Raw genomic sequence first — 20,923 nt, 5'->3', positions numbered from 1 at the left:
GCGCGCTGCCATTGTGATGCTCTTTTCCCGGTAACTCGCCCTCTCAGGCAAACCTGAAGATAGCGGCAATTCTCCGGTGGGGGGCGGAGACACTCTTTGCCTGGCTCTCCGCCCCTTTCGTGATAGGCAATGGGACCAGCCAACCAACGTGGCGGGCTCGGGACGCGCTATCCAATCAGCACCTGTGGCGGAGAGGTGGGCGTGCGCACTGGCAGGGCAGGTGGGCTAGGCTGTGCCGGGTTGCGAAGGGGGAGAATAACGTCGGGTCGGGTCAGCGGGCGCTGCAGTAGTCGCCGCAGCGGCGATGGGAGCGGTGGGGACCAGGCGGCGGCGGCGGCGGCAGGAGGAGGAGCAGGGGCTGACACAAGAGCAGCGGCTGGGGGCGGCCAGCAGCAGCAGTAACAGCAGCAGCCGCCGCCGCCAGTAAACGCGGACGGTACCCGAGGGGACTACCCAGCCGGCCGGCCCTCGAAGCCGCGCTCGGGTCCCGCCGCACTGGGCGGCGGGGGATGGGCAGGCGGCGGTCGTCCCGCCTGCTGAGGGTTGACCTCTGCCTGTGCCGGCCCTGAGCTGGACCCGAGCCCTCCGCCCGAAATCCCTGCGTCCGCCACGGCCCAGGTAGGACACACCCCCTGAGCCCCCAGGACGCCGCTGGGGGAGCCCCGCGCCCCGCCCTCCCTCAGTCCTGACCCCCTCCTCCGGCCGCACCCCTCGCCCAGTGACCGATCCTGGTGCGGAGGGGAGGGGTACCGGAGACTCCTCGGTCGCTACCCACGCCCTGGGCTTGTGCCAGACCCAGTCACTCCAAGTCGGAGACTGTCTGCTTCTCCCCCGTTTCCCTGGAGGGTTGTGCCCCGTATCCACAGAGGCTTTTGGTGTCTTCGCTGAACTTGGAGGGTCATAAAGCTTCGTTCTGTTTCTCTCTCTGTGGGTGACCCACATACCACTTGTATTCATGCTGCTTCAGGTACCAGGACTGAACACAGATGATTCTCAGGATATACTGAGCGCTTCTTTCCCACCCCGCTTCCGCAAATCTAATAGAAGAGGGCATGGGACTGTAGAATCTGTTTGTTGTGTAGTAACGACAGTGGAGGCCATGACTTCATGGTACTTAGGGTGCGAAGTAGACCTGAGGGATTTGCTCGTCATTTGCTTTGACTAAGATGATGTTGACACCCCGGGATGCTGTGGGAGGGACAAAAGACTCTACACGTATTTACTGTTAAATCAGAAGTAAATAATACATTGGGATACCAGGATACTTTATCCACAGTGAACTTAATTTTGTCTCAGTCGTGGCTGCATTAGAGGTAAAAATGACATTGAGTTGTACTTTGCTTTAAATTAAAGTTGATAGGTGGCAGCAATCCGGTATTAACTCTTATCGTCCCTCGCTTTAGAAATTGTTCTATGTTTGAACATTAAAGAGGGCAATTTTATAATAACCTGTGTATTATGTAAAAATGTTTTGGTATTAAATAGAAATTAAGTTTTTTAATGCATGTATGAGGATCGTAATATTATGAATGGGCACATGTACACACCCGGAGGATCCACTCAGTGTGTTTTGTTACAGTGTTTGGTTCTGAGCCATTAATAAAAGTTTCATTGGTTTCTAAATACTGGTTTGCTAGGATAGACCATAAAGATGTATTTGCTGTTTTCTTTTGGCTAAATGGAATAGAGTAACGTTCATTTGAGGGGGAAGGGGTGATGGGAGATCGATTTTAAAGCTGAATGTTATGTATTTTTTTTAATTTAAATAAAGCAGTAATGATGACAAATATTACTTATATGACTAATCTTGAAGAATTCATCCTAAGTCTAAAAATTTTTCAGATAACAAGTGTGTGGACTTGGATGATGTATTGTGCTCTTTTGAAATTGAAAACGTACTGAAAGGAATCTCTCTAATTTAGAAGCTTATGTTTTCCTGTATGATACATTTTTATCAAGGCACTAAAGCGGATGTTTGAAGCATGGTTATAAAGGAAAGTCTTTCTAACACTTTTCCTTTATGATAGAATGTTAAAAAATGCTTTTTCTTCTTTTAGTTTTGGACACATAAAAGAAATTGAAGTCCCTAGCTTCATTAATTTAATTTGTAATATTAAATTGAAATACATTTGGTCTTCAGTAGTGGGCTAAGAATGGAATATCTTGCTCATTATCTTGTACTACGGTTAATACATAATCTAGCAAATTCTTTATTGTACTGTATATGACTTCAGATATTTGTGCCTTCTTTTGACTTTCTTTTAAATACTTATTATTTTAATGCCTCAGGAAATCTTCGTGAGAGTAGGCTCATTTGCTTTAGCAAAATGAACTCACTTATGCAGGGCTTCAAATATCTCTAAATGTAATGTTAGAAGTGAAGTTTGTATAATGCAGACAACGTTTGAGGGTATTTTACATTTAAAAAAAAGCACTAAAATGTGAGTTAGTGATAGATTGTTGGTTTTTCATTGTAAACAAATATTACAGAGCTGAATATGCTGTGATCATGGAATTTAACTTTGGTGGCGGGGGCAGGCAATTCTTTATAAGTTTTATAACTTAATGTATAGAAATGACAACTTAATTGCAATTCATGAGAGACTTTGAGCTGGAACCACGCAAATTAGATACTCTCAGATTCCTAATCCTCATAATAAATGTTTGTTGCCTGAAAAAAAACACAAAACACAAAAAACAGTATAAAACAAGAGAAAATGTTTAGTGAGCATTATTGAACTAGTGACGGCTGAATTGATTAGCAAAATAAAATAGCCTTTAAGAACTAATGGAGAATATAGCTTGCTTCCTTTACCACTTAAAAAAAAATCTCCAGGCTTCCCTGGTGGCGCAGTCGTTGAGAATCTGCCTGCTAATGCAGGGGACACGGGTTCGAGCCCTGGTCTGGGAAGATCCCACATGCCACGGAGCAACTAGGCCCGTGAGCCACAACTACTGAGCTTACGCGTCTGGAGCCTGTGCTCCGCAACGAGAGAGGCCGCGACAGTGAGAGGCCCGCGCACCGCGATGAAGAGTGGCCCCCACTTGCCACAACTAGAGAAAGCCCTCGCACAGAAACGAAGACCCAACACAGCCAAAAATAAATAAATAAATAAATTAAAAGGGGGGAAAAAAAAACAATTACTAAAACTTAAAAAAAAAAATCTCCGATAGAAAAATTCTTTTATAGATATGTGGCATTCTTTACAGTTTGAGTGCATGTTACACAAAATTACTCTAGCCATGTATTCCTTTGCTATTTTGGGGGCTCTTAAGAAAGACTCAAAGTATAGCTAGAGCTATGTCAGTTTATTTGATTAGTAATATGGCAGGACATCTTCAATATTTATAGGTTTTGAAATATGAAATTAAACATTTGTACTGTTTTACTTCGTTGTCATTTTTTTTGTTACTCAGTATATTGTAAACAATAATGATGATGATGGTAGATTTTTTCCCCCAGGCTTCAGTGGATAGAATCCTTGGGTTGAAAATACTGTTGTTTTTTTTTTAACAGTTTTTGTGCTGTAAATACTCAGTGCTTTCAGGTTAAATATCATACTTCCATATTTGGTAAAAGACCCCTTAAGTCTATATGAAAAAAGTTGGGTTTTTAGAGCTGAATTTTGAACATAATTCCAACACATATTACTGCTCACAAGTTTCTGTCCTCAATATCTTGTAATCCTTGGTTGTAAGTTTAAAATATAGATTGAAATTATATTATTTACCTAACATCAATGTCAATTTTGCCAGAAAGTTTCATCTTTTAAACAGGTGATTTTTAAGCAGACTTATTCGTATATTTTCATTTATGTTATATGACTTTAAGTTAAGCATAATGATTCTTTGTGGTTATTATTTTATGTGTTCTTAATACTTAATTGAGTCTATAATACTTATCAACTTTTGTCAACATTTTGGATTTTTTATGTGATTTTTTTTTGACATTTGTATATAAGGTCCTTGATATTTTGCGATGTTGATAGCTGCTTTTTATTGTGTTAAGCAATTTACTTTCACTTCAATTAGAGTAGAGCTTCCCAAGGTAAAAAAATTAAGTGTTCTTTGAAAAGGACCTCAATACTCTGTAAATGGCCTGTATGGGAAAAGAATCTAAAAAAGAGTGGACATATATATAACTGATTCACTTTGCTGAACACCTGAAACTAACACAACATTGTAAATCAACTATACTCCAATAAAAATTTAAAAACAAAAAACAAAACCAAAAAAACCCGGCTTGTTGTAGTGTCTTCTGAAGAATGGGAGGTAATAGCTTCTTAGCTCGCTTTGGTAATGTCAAGATTTAACCTAACCATGTTTAAGAATCAATATTGTATATTATATATATATTTTAGAGATTTTACGTCTTTATTGAAAATAAAAATCAGTATTTTTTAATGTTTGCATTAGAAAAGTTATTTGCCATTATGTCTGTTTTTACTAAAATGCTTTTATCATTATTTTTATACTTGGATTTTTTTTTTTTTTGGTCTTTCTGAAGTTCCAAGGTAATTACCTTTTTTAAAAAAATGATTTTGCATTGTTTCCCTGATCTTGTTCTAGCCATGTGATCATCTCAATACTGTATTTTGCTAATATTGGCCTAACATTTAGTTTTCCATGTGTGCTTTGTGTTATGGATTAAGTTTGGAAACACCCTCCCTGCTTTTTTCTTTGATCTACTAAGTGCCTTGGTTTCTAAAATTTCTCAGAAAAGGTTTTATCAACATTTTTCAATGACCAGTAATGCAGAGATGAGGGGAGGAAAATAGGAGAAAAAAATGAATAACTAAAGAGAAAAATGTGAGCCTTGCTTCTCATGAAATTCGATTTGAAAAAATCATCTGGAAGCTAAATAGTATGGTAGATAGTAAGCTAGATTAGGACTTCATTTCTGAGGGACTTGTGTAGCACTTAAAAAGTTCAACATGTCCAAGGCCAAAGTCAGTCCACTTTTAACTTCTGTAATTATATAAATGAAGGTGTCACTATTTAATCAGTCACCCAAATTCAAAAATCCCATTAATTTAATTTTTTTGGCTTCTTCTTTTCCCTGGTACTACCTGCACAAAACCTGTCCTTTTCATTTCTACTGCTACCATCTTAACTTAGCGTCTCTGATCCTCATTATCTCTCCTTAGAACTACTGCAGTAGTCTCATTAAATATTTAAGTATCTACCATGTTACTGTGGTAGGGGTTAGAGATTCAGCAGGGAACAAGACAGAAATGATCTCACTTTTGGAACTTGCAATACAGTGGGAATAGACAATTGTAGAACAAGGAATTACAAGTGTTCCAAGTATCATGAAGGGAAAATGCAGACGACCACATAAAGGTATTAATTGACAGACCTAACAGTCCGGGGGATGGGTTCAGGGAAGTAGTCTTTGTTTTATCAACCACAGTTTATTCTACATACTCTACCAGTTTTGGAGGTTAGTGGATATGTTATAGCTGTAAGTAGTTAAAAAATTTTTTAAAAAAGTTTTAAAATAAAGATATTTAATAAAAATTAAATGTTCATACAACTCCTGAAACAGCTTTAGACAAATCCTTTCCGAACACCAGAACACTTTGAAAACTTTTGCTCTAAAGAGTCCACCCTCTCCCTTCAATATGGGTTTCGACTTTGGGTTCTCCCAGGCTTCAGTTGCTTAAGTACTGACAGAATTCCTATGTTATATTTCATACTCTTTGAACCTCAGAAGTTAGGACTAGGCATTTCCAGTAGGAGGTTATGTATGGTTACAAGAAAGAGGTCTTTCAGGTCTTTCAGGTAAATAGAGTCTCTTTGTAGGCAGAGTCCAGCAGCTTATAGGTGAGTTATTAAATGTACAAGTAACTAGGATATAGTTTGAACATCTTTGTAAGTTTAAAAATATATAAATTCATTTGTAAATCAGAAAAAAATATCCCTTATCATATGCTGGCTCCTAATTTTTGGTTTATAAAATAAGGTTAGTATAGCCACAAACCTCATAAATTAATAACTGCTTACTAGACAAATGAATAAAACTGTTAATTGTGCATCAAGGTGAGATCTGAATCTTTTCTTGTCTCTATGATAATGTATCATGGGTCCTTAGATTAATTAACCTCTCTTTGCTTCGGTTTTGATTTTTTTTTTTTTTTTTTTTTTTTTTTTAGTTTTTCTGTTTTTAAAAAGGGAAGTTAATATACTTAAAATCCAATTACAATGAAGATCACTACAGGGAAGTTTCTTCATTGATTTTTTTTTTTTTTTTCCTTAGTTGGAGGATCATAGGCAATGCTTTGTTTGGTTGATGTGGCTACAGTAGATTTTACCCAAGGAATTGTCTTGTTTAATGTTTTCCTTACAATCTTTTTTTTTCTTTAATTTTAATCAACTAATTTATTTTTGGCTATGTTAGGTCTTTGTTGCTGCACGTGGACTTTCTCTAGTTGCGGCGAGCAAGGGCTACTCTTCACTGTGGTGTGCGGGCTTCTTGTTGCAGTGGCTTCTCTTGTTGCAGAGCATGGGCTCTAGGCATGCGGGCTTCAGTAGTTGTGGCACACGGGCTCAGTAGTTTTGGCTTGTGGGCTCTAGAGCGCAGGCTCAGTATTTATGGCGCATGGGCTTAGTTGCTCCGTGGCATGTGGGGTCTTCCCGGACCAGGGCTCGAACCCTTGTCCCCTGCATTGGCAGGCGAATTCTTAACCACTGCACCACCAGGGAAGCCCTTTCCTTACAATCTTGCCATGTGAGTTACACTGTACTTTCTGTAAGGGAAGAATTTGTTTATGTGTTGTTAGTATCAGTAGCCAGGGAGAGGTGAACTAGGTTGTTTACACTTTTATTCTGTTGTAGGTAATTGTAACCATAACTGACTTGTAAAATTTCTCTTCACTTTTAATAGATATTTTACTTCCTTGAATATATTTATGAGCTCAGAGGGATTCCATGCTGCTGGAAGTATAATTTATCTCCTGTCAAAGTTTAGAAGGAACAGTTGAAGTGTGAGTGGTGACTAAATTTTCTTTCTCTTTTGCTATCAACAAATAGGGTAATTTGTACAGCTTCATCTCTTTTTACTAACCCTTTAGAGAGGCTCTTGCTAAAACCTGCAGGGTTAAAAAAAAAATCTCATGGGGTTTATCCTATTCTTGACCCTTACTTCTGTTGTTTACATTAGTGTTATTAGATATTTTGAAAAGCTTAACTGGTTTGTAGTCTTTGTAAACTTGTGTCTGCACCTCAGCTTGTTTTATCTTGAGACATAATTTAGTTTCTTGTAATGTGAAAAATGTATTATTTTGACTTTTGAAATATTTGATGCAGAGATAGCCACTCTGCATCTAACTATATTTTAATCTATTTTTGGAATATTAATCAGGTATCCTAAGTATTACCTACTTAACAGATCATGATGACTTTGAAAGCATCTGATTTTTTGTTTTAATAGGGGATGTTCAGTGTATTGATAGTTTTCATCAAATTTGGAAAAATTTCAGACATTTTTTCTTCAGCTTTTTTTTTTTTTAAGCATGCAGTCTCTTTGGGCCCAATAAATGTATCCAGAAATTAAAATATGTACTGAAAGTGGAGAGAAACTTTATATAAGATAGTATGGTTACAATAACCGACAACAAAATAAAAGTATAAACAACCTCTCTATTCTCTCCTTCTGGGACTCCAGTTATATGTATGTTAGGCTTTTTAAAAAATTTTATTTATTTATTTATTTTTGGCTGTGTTGGGTCTTCATTGCTGCGTGCGGGCTTTCTATAGTTGCAGCGAGCGGGGTCTACTCTCTGTTGTGGTGCCTGGGCTTCTCATTGCGGTGGCTTCCCTTGTTGCGGAGCACGGGCTCTAGGCGTGTGGGCTTCAGTAGTTGTGGCTTGTGGGCTCTAGAGTGCAGGCTCAGTAGTTGTGGCGCACGAGCTTAGTTGCTCCGTGGCATGTGGGATCTTCCCGGACCAGGGCTCGAACCCGTGTCCCCTGCATTGGCAGGCTGATTCTTAACCACTGCACCACGAGGGAAGTCCATGTTAGGCTTTTTGTTGTTATCCCATTGCTCACTGATTCTCTGTGTGGTTTCTGTCTTTTTCTATGTATGTTTCATTTTGGATGATCCCTTTTTCTTTCTTTCTTTTTTTAAAAATACTTATTTTTATATATTTATTTATTTGGCTGCATTGGGTCTTGGTTGCAGCACGTGGGCTCTTCCTTGTGGCGTGCAGGCTGTAGAGTGTGCAGGCTTGGTAGTTGTGGTTCGCGGGGTTCTCTAGTTGTGGCACGCGGGCTCTAGAGCGCTCAGGCTTAGTTGCCTTGTGGCATGCGGGATTTTATTTCCCCGACAGGGATAAAACCTGCATCCCCTGCATTGGAAGGCGGATTCTTTTTATTTATTTATTTATTTATTTATTTATTTATTTATTTATTTACTTATTTATGGCTGTGTTGGGTCTTCGTTTCTGTGTGAGGGCTTTCTCTAGTTGCGGCAAGTGGGGGCCACTCTTCATCGCGGTGCATGGGCCTCTCACTATCGTGGCCTCTCTTGTTGCGGAGCACAAGCTCCAGACGCGCAGGCTCAGTAATTGTGGCTCACGGGCCCAGTTGCTCCGCGGCATGTGGGATCTTCCCAGACCGGGGCTCGAACCCGCGTCCCCTGCATTGGCAGGCAGACTCTCAACCACTGCGCCACCAGGGAAGCCCCTGGAAGGCGGATTCTTAACCACTGGACCACCAGGGAAGTCCTGGATGATTCCTTTTTCTGTATCTTCAACTTCACTAATCCTTTATTCCACAGTGGTTAATCTGGTGTTAATCCTATCCAGTGTATTTTTAAAATCTCAGATATATACTTCTCATGTCTAGAAGTTCATTTAAAAAATATTTCCCATTTCTTTCCTCATGCTTAATGGTTTTCTCTGTTTCCTTGAATATATTTATAATAGCTGTTTTAAAGTCCTTGTCTACCATTCTGTCATCTGCACCATTTCTAAGTCTGTTTTTATTGATTGATATTTCTCCTTGTTTGTGTCCCTGCTAATTTCTGTTTGGATGCTCGACGTTGTGATTTTACACTGTCATGTGCTGGATTTTTTTTTTTTTTTATAATTCCTGTAAATATTATGGGGATTTGTTCTGAGATACAGTTAAGTTATTTGAAAATAGTTAGATGCATTCATGGCCCTGGATGTTTTTAAAGTTTCTTTTTTTTTTTTTTTTCACTCTGTTTGGTGATTATACAAACTATTCACAGCCCTGCATGAACATTAAGGATTGTTCCTGCCTGCCTCTTTCCAGTGGTTCTTTACCCTGGCCTTGATTGCTTCTGTACACACATGCACTCATAAGTATTCTGCCAAAGTTTCAAGAGAAACCCTCTCTAGATATCCAGAGTTCTATCTTTGTACAGCTCTTCAGTGTTCTGCCCTGCCTTGGCCTCCTCAAAACTCTGAATTCTGTCTCTTCAACTCAGCGAGACTGCTGGGCTCTGTTTGGGTTCCTCATTCCTGTGCTGCAGCCTGGAAACTCTCCAGTCAGTGAGCTGGGGGCAGTCTTAAGGCTTACCTCATTTATTTCCCTTCTTGCGTGGATCCACGTTCTGTGCTGCCTATTGTCTAGTTCTAGTGTCTAAAGTCCATTGTTTCATATATTTTGTCTATTTTTCCCATTTAAGGTGGGAGGCTAAATCTGGTCCCTGTTACTTTGGTGGTCAGAAGCCGAAGTGGTCTGGTGGGTATATTGAAAATGTCAGACAAAGAGGAGTCATATTTCAAAGTTATGCTGTCATTAGAAATCTGTGTATTATCTTTATGCCCAAATAATAGCTTCAAAAATATTTTCCTTACTCTTTAGACACGTCATAAGCTCTTCTGATGATTAATTCTAGCACTGTTCCCATTGAAATTAAAATTGTAAGTAAAAATAATTTTCCTATTTTTCTGTTAAAGAGCAGAATCTTACATAAGCTATATATGACACTTATAGAACCCTGCTGTTATCTGTTTAGTGAATTATCTTGCTTCCCCCAAATGTAGTAGAATTTTTTTGCTTCAGCCTGTCTAGATAATAGTAGTTGTAACTGGACTTCCTTTCTTCTTGCATTATATCTTCCCCTGCTCTGAAGTCCTTCAGTGGCTCTTCCTTGTCTATTGAAATTGAATGAAGTCCATCCTCTTCCTAGCCTGATTTTTAAATTTATTTATTTATTTATTTATGGCTGCATTGGGTCTTCGTTACTCTGCCTGGGCTTTCTCTAGCTGTGGCGAGTGGGGGCTACTCTGGGCTACTCTTCGTTGCAGTGCGCGGGCTTCTCATTGCGGTGGCTTCTCTTGTTGTGGAGCATGGGCTCTAGGCACATGGGCTTCAGTAGTTGTGGCACGTGGGCTAAGTAGTTGTGGCTCACGGGCTCTAGAGCGCAGGCTCAGTAGTTGTGGCGCATGGGCTTAGTTGCTCCGCGGCATGTGGGATCTTCCCCGACGAGGGCTCGAACCCGTGTCCCCTGCATTGGCAGGTGGATTCTTAACCACTGCACCACGAGGGAAGCCCCCTAGCCTGATTTTTACAATCTGAACTCAGTTTACCTTTCAGGTTTATGTATTCTTTCTCCACAATCAGAACTCTTTTCCATTTAGACTGATGTATGCATTCATTTTCTCATGTACTTGTATGTTTTGCTCCTTTCCTCTTCTGTGCCTTTGCTTGCATCTTCAGTTAGTTCTTGTCATTAAACAAACCACCCCGAAGTTCAGGAGCTAAAACAATAATTTATTAACTATTATGTGGGTTGGCAGTTTGGCTAGGCTCAGCTGAATGGTTCTTTTGGTCTTGTTTGGGCTCACTTATGTGAAGCAGTCACCTAGCTTGGGTTTCTTCACTATCTGGGTTCCAAAACCAGCAAAAGAGGGCAAGTCCAGTGCATAAGTGCTTTTCAACCTTCTGGGTCATGTTTGCTGATGTCCCATTGGTCAAAGCAAGTCATAGGGCCAACCTCAGTTTCCAGAATGGAGAAAGAAAATCTACCTTTCAACGGCAGATGTAGCAAGGTCACATTGTAAAGGGATGTGTATACAGGAATGGGAGGAACTTTTGGCTATTTTGCAATCGCCAAACCGCTGTAGATGTTATCCAGCTCCTCTAAGAAACATCATATGATCATCCTAGCCCATGTTAATCTCTCCCAGTTCTGATTTGTCATATGCACTAGCCCTTGCAATTTGATGTTGATTAACTTATATATTTTACCTTTTATTTTATTTTATTTTAGTTTGAATTTTATTTATTTTTTTATACAGCAGGTTCTTATTAGTTTATTTTGCCTTTTAAATCCAGAGAATTACTATGAATTTCTGTTTTTGTGTTATGTGTTCTACTTCAAAGAATAATTTGGAAATAATTGTTTAACTTCTTCCCTTGATTGTAAACTCATTGAGGGCAAAACTATGCATTATACTTCTTCCTACTCTTCTATGTATTTGTAACAATTTATTGAATGACTATATGTTAAATTTAAAAGTCAGCTCTCAGTTATTTACTTGAGGACTACTTCTTTTCATTCAGCTGTCTAGGAGGTTAAAGATGTTTCATTCATTCTTCCATTCATTAAACATTTACTGAACGATTGTTCTGTGGTAGGTATTATGCTAGGTACTGAGAATACAAAGATGAGTAGAATTCTGCTCTTGACCTCAAGAAATTTATAGTCTTTTAGGAAGACATTGTAAATTGTCTTAGAAGATATGTCTTAGAAGACATGTAATTGTGCATGTGCTTCTAAGCCTCTTTCTTTACTCTGAACCTGGATTTCTGCCTCATGCTCAACTCACAGGTTACCTGGCTTTTCACCATTGTATAGATGGGACAGTCTTCTGCTATGTGTCGTACTGCTAGATGGTTGTTGCCTATCTAGTTTGTGTCTGGCTTTCCCTGCTCTGGTTTATATGGCCATTATCTGTTACTGTTCTTTTTATAAGAGACATTAATCATAGGTACAGTTTAAATTTATGTATTTTATTTACTTTATTTTTGGCTGTGTTGGGTCTTCGTTGTTGCACGTGGGCTTTCTCTAGTTGTGGCAAGTGGGGGCTACTCTTCGTTGAGGTGTACAAGCTTCTGATTGTGGTGGCTTCTCTTGTTGTGGAGCACGTGCTCTAGGCGCTCGGGCTTCAGTAGTTGCAGAGCGCAGGCTCAGTAGTTGCGGTGCACGGGCTCAGTAGACGTGGCTCGCGGGCTCTAGAGCACAGGCTCAGTAGTTGTAGCACACGGGCTCAGTTGACGTGGCTCGCGGGCTCTAGAGCACAGGCTCAGTAGTTGTGGCGCACGGGCTTAGTTGCTCTGTGGCGTGTGGGATCTTCCCGGACCAAGGATCGAATCCGTGTCCCCTGCATTGGTAGGTGGATTCTTACCCACTGTGCCACCAGGGAAGCCCCCTGTACAGTTTAAAGAATAATTATAAGGCCAAGTGGTCAAGAAATAGAACATTGCCAGCATCTCAGAAGCCCTTTCCTTATCTCCTTTTCTTACCCCAAAGGAATTCATTCTTGTGCTTTTTATGAAAAATCATGTCCTTGTTTTTTCTTTATAGACTTACTACCTATACTTGCATCCCTATTTAACATAGTTTAGTTTTGCTTAATTTTGAGCTTTATATAGAAGGACTTATGTTGTAAGTATACTTTTGTCTTGCTTGATTTTTTTCAATGTCTATCGTGAGATTTAGTCATGTAGTTCAGAGTAGCAGTAGTTTCTTCATTTTCTTTTTAGCATATTTTTTGTGGCAGGTGGAATAATGGTCCCCCCAAAGATACTCACTTCCTAATCCCTTAATCTTCTGAATATGTTACCTTATAGGCAGAATGGACTTTGCAGATGTGATTAACTTAAAGCTCTGAGTTGGGAAGATTATCCTCGATTTTCCAGGTGGGTTTAGTGTACTCACAAGGGTTCTGTAAGAGGGAGGCATATATATTTTGTCAGAGAGAAATAAGGAGATGTGATGACGGAAGCAGAGGTCAGAGAGATTTGAAGATGCTAACTGCGCTACTCCAGCTTTGAAGGTGGAGGATGGGGCCATGAGCCAAAGAATGAAGGTAACTTCTAGAAGATGGAAAAGGCAAGGAAGAGGATTCTCCTCTAGAGCCTCCAGAAGGAACATAGCTTTGCTGATACCTTGATTTTAGCCCCAGTGGAAGCCTGGACTTCTGATCTCCAGAACTGTAAGACTACAAATTTATGTTGTTTTGCTGCTAAATTTGTGGTAATTTGTTACGTCAGCAGTAGGAAGCTAGTACATTTTTTCACTGTATGGATATATTATAATTTATCCATTCTTCTCTTGCTGGACATTTGGGTTGTTTCCAGTTTTTGGCATTTATGGACAGTGTGACTGAAAATTCTTGTACATATTTCCTGGTGCACGTGAGAGAAGAGTGTCTTTAGGATATACCTAGGAAAAGGGTTGCTGGGTCACAGTACGTGCATATTTTCAGCTTTACTTTATAATACAGAACTATTTTCCAAAGTACATTCCTACTAGCAGTGTGTGAGAGTCTTTACTTTTTATATTTAAATAATTTCTTTTTTTATATTCACTATGACAGTGCTTCCTTTTTTTATGTAGGTGGGTACTCAAAATTTGCTTCAAGTGAAAGCACATTTGGGAACTAATTTATACTTTTTCCAACCTAGAAATAGTAGGTTTATTTTTATTCCCTTTTTGGTCAACTAATTTTTCTGTTAACTTTAAGAGCAAAATTATAACAATGCAAATGCTATAATTTAATTTGTAATCATAGTTGTAGAGTAATAATTTCTCTTGCTGACAAAAACATTTTTATATGAATTTGATAAGTAATAGAGTTGCATACTAGGTTTAAATTCTAGTCTTCCATGCAAACATGATTATTTTCTTTCAGCAACGTTCAAGCAGTTCAAGGACTGTTTTGGATAGCATTATGTTTGTGAATGTGACTATTTCTTCTTCTGTTGGTTAAGAAGCGTGCAAAATGATGTAGTAAGTAATGATTACCATTTATTGGGCACAGTCAGTGTAGCAGGCACTGTGATGAGTAAGCACTTTACATATATCATGTATTATCACTTTTAATCCTTAAATAGCCACAGTTGTTATCTCTTTTTTATAGTTGAGGAAATTGAGGCATAGAGAAGTTAAGTAGTGGGTCCTAGGTTATACAGCCAGGATTTGAATCTAGGTAGTCTGGCCTCTCCCTCCCTGCACAGCTTGTGGGATCTTTGTTCTCTGACCAGGGATTGAACCCGGCCCCTTGGCAGTGAGAGCACGGAGTCCTAACCACTGGACCGCCAGGGAATTCCCCAGATAGTCTGGTCTTAATCTCTATTCTGTGAGGTCCCTGGAGCTAAAAGACAATAAACACACTGCAGTGTTATTAATTTCTCAGATAATACTCTTGTAGGGAGTTACCTTCATTAAGTGTGGTTTGGTCTGGTTTATGTTTTTGGAATTCTTATATTAGTACAGTTTTTATACATTTGCCTTTGTGTCTTATCATTTTTATTTTCATTCTCCTTTTAGTTCTCATTTTTCCTCTCATCTTTCTGTTATACTCGTATATGTGAACCTGTATGACTTATAAATTACATACAGTTTGATGTCTCATTTTCATCTGGTTAATTAAATTACTTCACCAAATATCTATTGATTAACTGCAAAGTTCATACTTTTTGATTATGGCGGAGAATATAGTGACTATGATATGGTCTTCATCATCCCCTAGTTTGTAATCTAGGGGATTGTCAATATTTACTTATTAATTTGTTGGCTATTTTTCTTCTCAATCTTTTTCTACCAAGCAAATGTTTCAAATGATTTTTCACCACATGGTATTTTACAAGTTGAATCTCCATTTAGTATGTTCTGTCTGTATTTTGATCATCTTTGGGTCTGTTTTGGCAACACCTCCAGATTTAGCATCACTGTCTGAATTCATTATCATGCTGTTTACTTTATATTTTAGGTCATTGAGGATATTGCCAAGGAGGAATTATTTAAGTTCTCTCTTGCAGTATCTCATTTTCTTGCACCAAGATTATTTAAAAGCTATTAGTTTACTGAAAAAATGAATCCCAAACAGTTATTTGACAGCATTGATACTACAGCCAAATTACATTAATTTTTTCAGATATAATTTGTGATGTGGAATCAAAAAGAACCTGTGGTTCGTGTACAACTTTGAGAAACTATCGTCTTACACCAGTGAAGCCTGGTGTGTTAGTTATCTATGGCCGCATAACAAATTACCCCTAACTTACTGTTTTAAAACAACAACATTATTTCACAGAGTCTGTGGGTCAGGATTTTGTGTGTGACTCAGCTGGGTACTCTGTTTCAAGATCAGTCGGAGACTGCAATTAAGGTAGGCTGTAGTCATCAAAAGGCACACTGAGGAAGGATCTGTTTCCAAGCTTACTCCAGTGGTTGTTGGCATGATTCCATTCCTTGTGGGTGGTTGGACTGAGGGCTGTTGGCACCTTTTGCAAGTGGAATCATATGCTAGCAGAGGTTGTCCTAGCACATGGGTCTTTCCTTGGGGCAACATAGCAGCTTTCCTCATCAGAGCAAGCAAGTAGGAAGAGCCAGAGAGAGACAATGAGCAAGGTAGATGTCACAGTCTTTTATATCTGGGAAGTGATATCCTGTCACTTTTGCTGTATTCTATTCATTAGAGTCAAGTCACTGGATCCACCCACACTAAAGGGGAAGGGATCAATAACATGAGATAGGGATTATTGGGAGCCATTTTAGAAGCAATCTAGTACACCTTGGTAGCTTACAGGATTCTGGGCTTTTCCCTTAGGGTTCAATTACGTTTTTTTTTTTTTTTTTTAATTTTATTTATTTATTTTTGGCTGCGTTGGGTCTTTGTTGCTGCATGCGGGCTTTCTCTAGTTGTGGTGAGCGGGGGCTACTCTTCATTGCGGTGCGCGGGCTTCTCATTGTGGTGGCTTCTCTTGTTGTGGAGTATGGGCTCTAGGTGCATGGGCTTCAGTAGTTGTGGCACTCGGGCTCAGTAGTTGTGGCTCGTGGGCTCCAGAGCAGAGGCTCAGTAGTTGTGGTGCACGGGCTTAGTTGCTCCACGGCATGTGGGATCTTCCCGGACCAGGGCTCGAACCCGTGTCCCCTGCATTGGCAGGCGGATTCTTACAGGGTTCAATTTCTAATTGGAACAGGTGTATTTTTAGCTTTATATCAGTATCTTGAAGGACTCTATCCAGGATACTACTTTGTTCCATGATCTTTCTATTGGTAATTTAAAGTGAGATATGTTGAAAATTATTTGGTAATTATATCTCTGGGGGGTACCTAGTAGTGTTATTTAAAATAGAAACTTTTTTCGTGGTAAAATATACATTAGATTTTCCACATTAACTATTTTTAAGTGTACAATTCAGTGGCATTAAGTATATTAACATTGTTCTGCAACCATCACCACAATTCATCTCCAGAACTTTTTCATCTTCCCCAAAATGAAACTCTGTACCCACACTAAATCCCCATTACCTCCTCCTTACAGCCCCTGGCAACCACTAGGCAGAAACTACCTTCTGTCTCTATGAATTTGACTAATCTAGCTACCTATTATAAAATGGAATCATATATTTGACCTTTTGTGATTGGCTTTTTTCACTTAACATAATGTCTTCAAGGTTCATTCATGTTGTAGCATGTGTGAGAATTTCCTTCCTCTTTAAAATTGAATAATATTCCATTGTATATATGTGCTACATTTTTGTTTATCCATTCTTCTGTCATTTGAGATGGACACTTGAGTGCTTCTGCCTCTTGGCTCTTATGAATAATTCAGCCATGAACGCTGGTGTACAAATATCTTTTTGAGTCCCTCCTTTGAATTTTTTGGAGTATATACTCAAAGGTGGAATTGCGTGATTATATCATAGTTCTATGTTTAATTTTTTTGAGGAAACTCCAGTACTGTTTTCTGCAGTGGCTGCACCATTTCACATTTCCTCATTCCTCATTTCCATCAGCAATGCACAGGGGTTCCACTTTCTCCACATTTTTGCCAACACTTATTTTCATGTTTTTTGATAGTTATTCTAAATGGGTTGTAAAGTGGTTTGATTTGCATTTTCCTAGTTAATTAATGATGTTGAGCATCTTTCCATGCTTATGATCCTTTGTATATTTTCTTTGGAGAAATGTCTATTCAGGTCTTTTGCCCATTTTTAAAATTGGGTTGTTTGTTATTTTGTTGAGTTGTAGGATTTCTTTATATATTCTAAATGTTAACCCCTTATCAGATATATTATTTGCAGATATTTTCTCCCATTCCATAGGTTGCCTTTTTACTCTTTTGATGGACACTTCATCAAAATTATTTGTTTTTAATTTTGATGAAGTCAGTTTTTTTCTTTTCTTTTGGTGTCATATCCAAGAAATCATTGCCAAATCCAGTGTCATGAAGCTTTTTCCCTATGTATTGTTCTAAGAGTTTTCTAAACTCTTAGAACAAACATAGGGATTGTCCATTTAGAACAATCCATTGTTCTAAATGGATCTTACAATGGAACTAAATGGAGCTTACATTTAGTTCTTTGATCCATTTTCAGTAAATCTTTGTATACGGTATAAAGTAAGGGTCTAGCTTAATTCTTTAGCATGTGGATATCCAGTTTATCCAGTGCCATTTGTTGAAAAGATTGTTCTTTCCCCATTGAATGGTTTTGGCACCCTTCTCTAAAAATTTTTTGACCATATATGTGAGGCTTAAAAATTACAACTTTTATAAATAGTTTTTCTACTTATTGTAAAAATACGTGTTTGCTATAGTAAATTTACAGAAGAGGAATATATCCCAAGAAAATAATCATACTCTATAGGAATAACCATAGTTCATAGTTGGTAAATATGAGTTCAGGCTTTTTTAAAAAAAATTAATTCATTAATTTATTTTTGGCTGTGTTGGGTCTTCGTTGCTGTGCACGGGCTTTCTCTAGTTGCGGTGAACGGGGGCTACTCATTGCGGTGTGTGGGCTTCTCATTGCGGTGGCTTCTCTTGTTGCGGAGCACGGGCTGTAGGCGCTCAGGCTTCAGTAGTTGTGGCACGTGGGCTCAGTAGTTGTGGCTTGCAGGCTCTATAGCTCTGGCTCAGTAGTTGTGGCGCACGGGCTTAGTTGCTCCGCGGCATGTGGGATCTTCCCAGACCAGGGCTCGAACCTGTGTCCCCTGCATTGGCAGGCGGATTCTTTTTTTTTTTTTTTTTTTAAACATCTTTATTGAAGTATAATTGCTTCACAATGGTGTGTTAGTTTCTGCTTTGTAACAAAGTGAATCAGCTACACATATACACACGTTCCCATATCTCCGCCCTCCCGCATCTCCCTCCCTCCCACCCTCCCCATCCCACCCCCCCAGGCGGTCACAAAGCACCGAGCTGATCTCCCTGTGCTATGTGGCTGCTTCCCACTAGCTATCTATTTTACATTTGGTAGTGTATATATGTCCATGACACTCTCTCACCCTGTCACATCTCACCTCTCCCCCTCCCCATATCCTCAAGTCCATTCTTTAGTAGGTCTGTGTCTTTATTCCCATCTTGCCACTAGGTTCTTCATGACCTTTCTTTTTCCCCTTAGATTCCATATATATGTGTTAGCATACTGTATTTGTTTTTCTCTTTCTGACTTACTTCACTCTGTATGACAGACTCTAACTCCATCCACCTCATTACGAATACCTCCATTTCACTTCTTTTTATGGCTGAGTAATATTCCATTGTATATATGTGCCACTTCTTCTTTATCCATTCATCCGATGATGGACACTTAGGTTGCTTCCATGTCCTGGCTATTGTAAATAGAGCTGCAATGAACATTTTGGTACGTGACTCTTTTTGAATTATGGTTTTCTCAGGGTATATGCCCAGTAGTGGGATTGCTGGGTCGTATGGTAGTTCTATTTGTAGTTTTTTAAGGAACCTCCATACTGTTCTCCATAGTGGCTGTATCAATTTACATTCCCACCAACAGTGCAAGAGGGTTCCCTTTTCTCCACACCCTCTCCAGCATTTATTGTTTCTAGATTTTTTGATGATGGCCATTCTGACCGGTGTGAGATGATATCTCATTGTAGTTTTGATTTGCATTTCTCTAATGATTAATGATGTTGAGCATTCTTTCATGTGTCTGTTGGCCATCTGTATATCTTCTTTGGAGAACTGTCTATTTAGGTCTTCTGCCCATTTTTGGATTGGGTTGTTTGTTTTTTTTGTTATTGAGCTGCATGAGCTGCTTGTAAATCTTGGAGATTAATCCTTTGTCAGTTGCTTCATTTGCAAATATTTTCTCCCATTCTGAGGGTTGTCTTTTTGTCTTGTTTATGGTTTCCTTTGCTGTGCAAAAGCTTTGAAGTTTCATTAGGTCCCATTTGTTTATTTGTGTTTTTATTTCCATTTCTCTAGGAGGTGGGTCAAAAAGGATCTTGCTGTGATTTATGTCATAGAGTGTTCTGCCTATGTTTTCCTCTAAGAGTTTGATAGTGTCTGGCTTTACACTTAGGTCTTTAATCCATTTTGAGTTTATTTTTGTGTATGGTGTCAGGGAGTGTTCTAATTTCATACTTTTACATGGACCTGTCCAATTTTCCCAGCACCACTTATTGAAGAGGCTGTCTTTTCTCCACTGTATATGCTTGCCTCCTTTATCAAAGATAAGGTGACCATATGTGCATGGGTTTATCTCTGGGCTTTCTATCCTGTTCCATTGATCTATATTTCTGTTTTTGTGCCAGTAGCATACTGTCTTGATTACTGTAGCTTTGTAGTATAGTCTGAAGTCAGGGAGCCTGATTCCTCCAGCTCCATTTTTTGTTCTCAAGATTGCTTTGGCTATTCGGGGTCTTTTGTGTCTCCATACAAATTGTGAAATTTTTTGTTCTAGTTCTGTGAAAAATGCCAGTGGTAGTTTGATAGGGATTGCATTGAATCTGTAGATTGCTTTGGGTAGTAGAGTCATTTTCACAATGTTGATTCTTCCAATCCAAGAACATGGTATATCTCTCCATCTATTGGTATCATCTTTAATTTCTTTCATCAGTGTCCTATAATTTTCTGCATACAGGTCTTTTGTCTCCTTAGGTAGGTTTATTCCTAGATATTTTATTCTTTTTGTTGCAATGGTAAATGGGAGTGTTTTCTTAATTTCACTTTCAGATTTTTCGTCATTAGTGTATAGAAATGCAAGAGATTTCTGTGCATTAATTTTGTATCCTGCTACTTTTCCAAATTCATTGATTAGCTCTAGTAGTTTTCTGGTAGCAGTTTTAGGATTCTCTATGTATAGTATCATGTCATCTGCAAACAGTGACAGCTTTACTTCTTCTTTTCCGATTTGGATTCCTTTTATTTCTTTTTCTTCTCTGATTGCTGTGGCTAACACTTCCAAAACTATGTTGAATAATAGTGGTGAGAGTGGGCAACCTTGTCTTGTTCCTGATCTTAGTGGAAATGGTTTCAGTTTTTCACCATTGAGGACAATGTTGGCTGTGGGTTTGTCATATATGGCCTTTATTATGTTGAGGAAAGTTCCCTCTATGCCTACTTTCTGCAGGGCTTTTATCATAAATGGGTGTTGAATTTTGTCGAAAGCTTTCTCAGCATCTATTGAGATGATCATATGGTTTTTCTCCTTCAATTTGTTAATATGATGTATCACGTTGATTGATTTGTGTATATTGAAGAATCCTTGCATTCCTGGAATAAACCCCACTTGATCATGGTGTATGGTCCTTTTAATGTGCTGTTGGATTCTGTTTGCTAGTATTTTGTTGAGGATTTTTGCATCTATGTTCATCAGTGATATTGGCCTGTAGTTTTCTTTCTTTGTGACATCTTTGTCTGGTTTTGGTATCAGGGTGATGGTGGCCTCGTAGAATGAGTTGGGGAGTGTT

At 39.0% G+C, this 20,923-nt stretch overlaps 1 protein-coding gene across 2 annotated transcripts in view; it reads left to right on the top strand.

Annotated features, from left to right (window-relative positions):
• The first annotated feature begins 402 nt into the window (after positions 1–402).
• The window catches only part of TTBK2 (tau tubulin kinase 2), a 157,405-nt gene continuing 136,884 nt past the window's right edge, over positions 403–20,923 (top strand). For both annotated transcript variants that reach the window (XM_082453069.1, XM_082453068.1), the window contains exon 1: positions 403–618. The gene's annotated coding sequence lies outside the window, so the exon portion shown is untranslated. The remainder of the gene's footprint in view (positions 619–20,923) is intronic.

This window comes from Balaenoptera physalus, assembly GCF_965194825.1.
Source record: "Balaenoptera physalus genome assembly, chromosome: 2".
NCBI classification, from domain to species: domain Eukaryota; kingdom Metazoa; phylum Chordata; class Mammalia; order Artiodactyla; family Balaenopteridae; genus Balaenoptera; species Balaenoptera physalus.
Note: the sequence above shows the minus strand (reverse complement) of the source record. Positions and strands in the feature narration are given on the sequence as shown.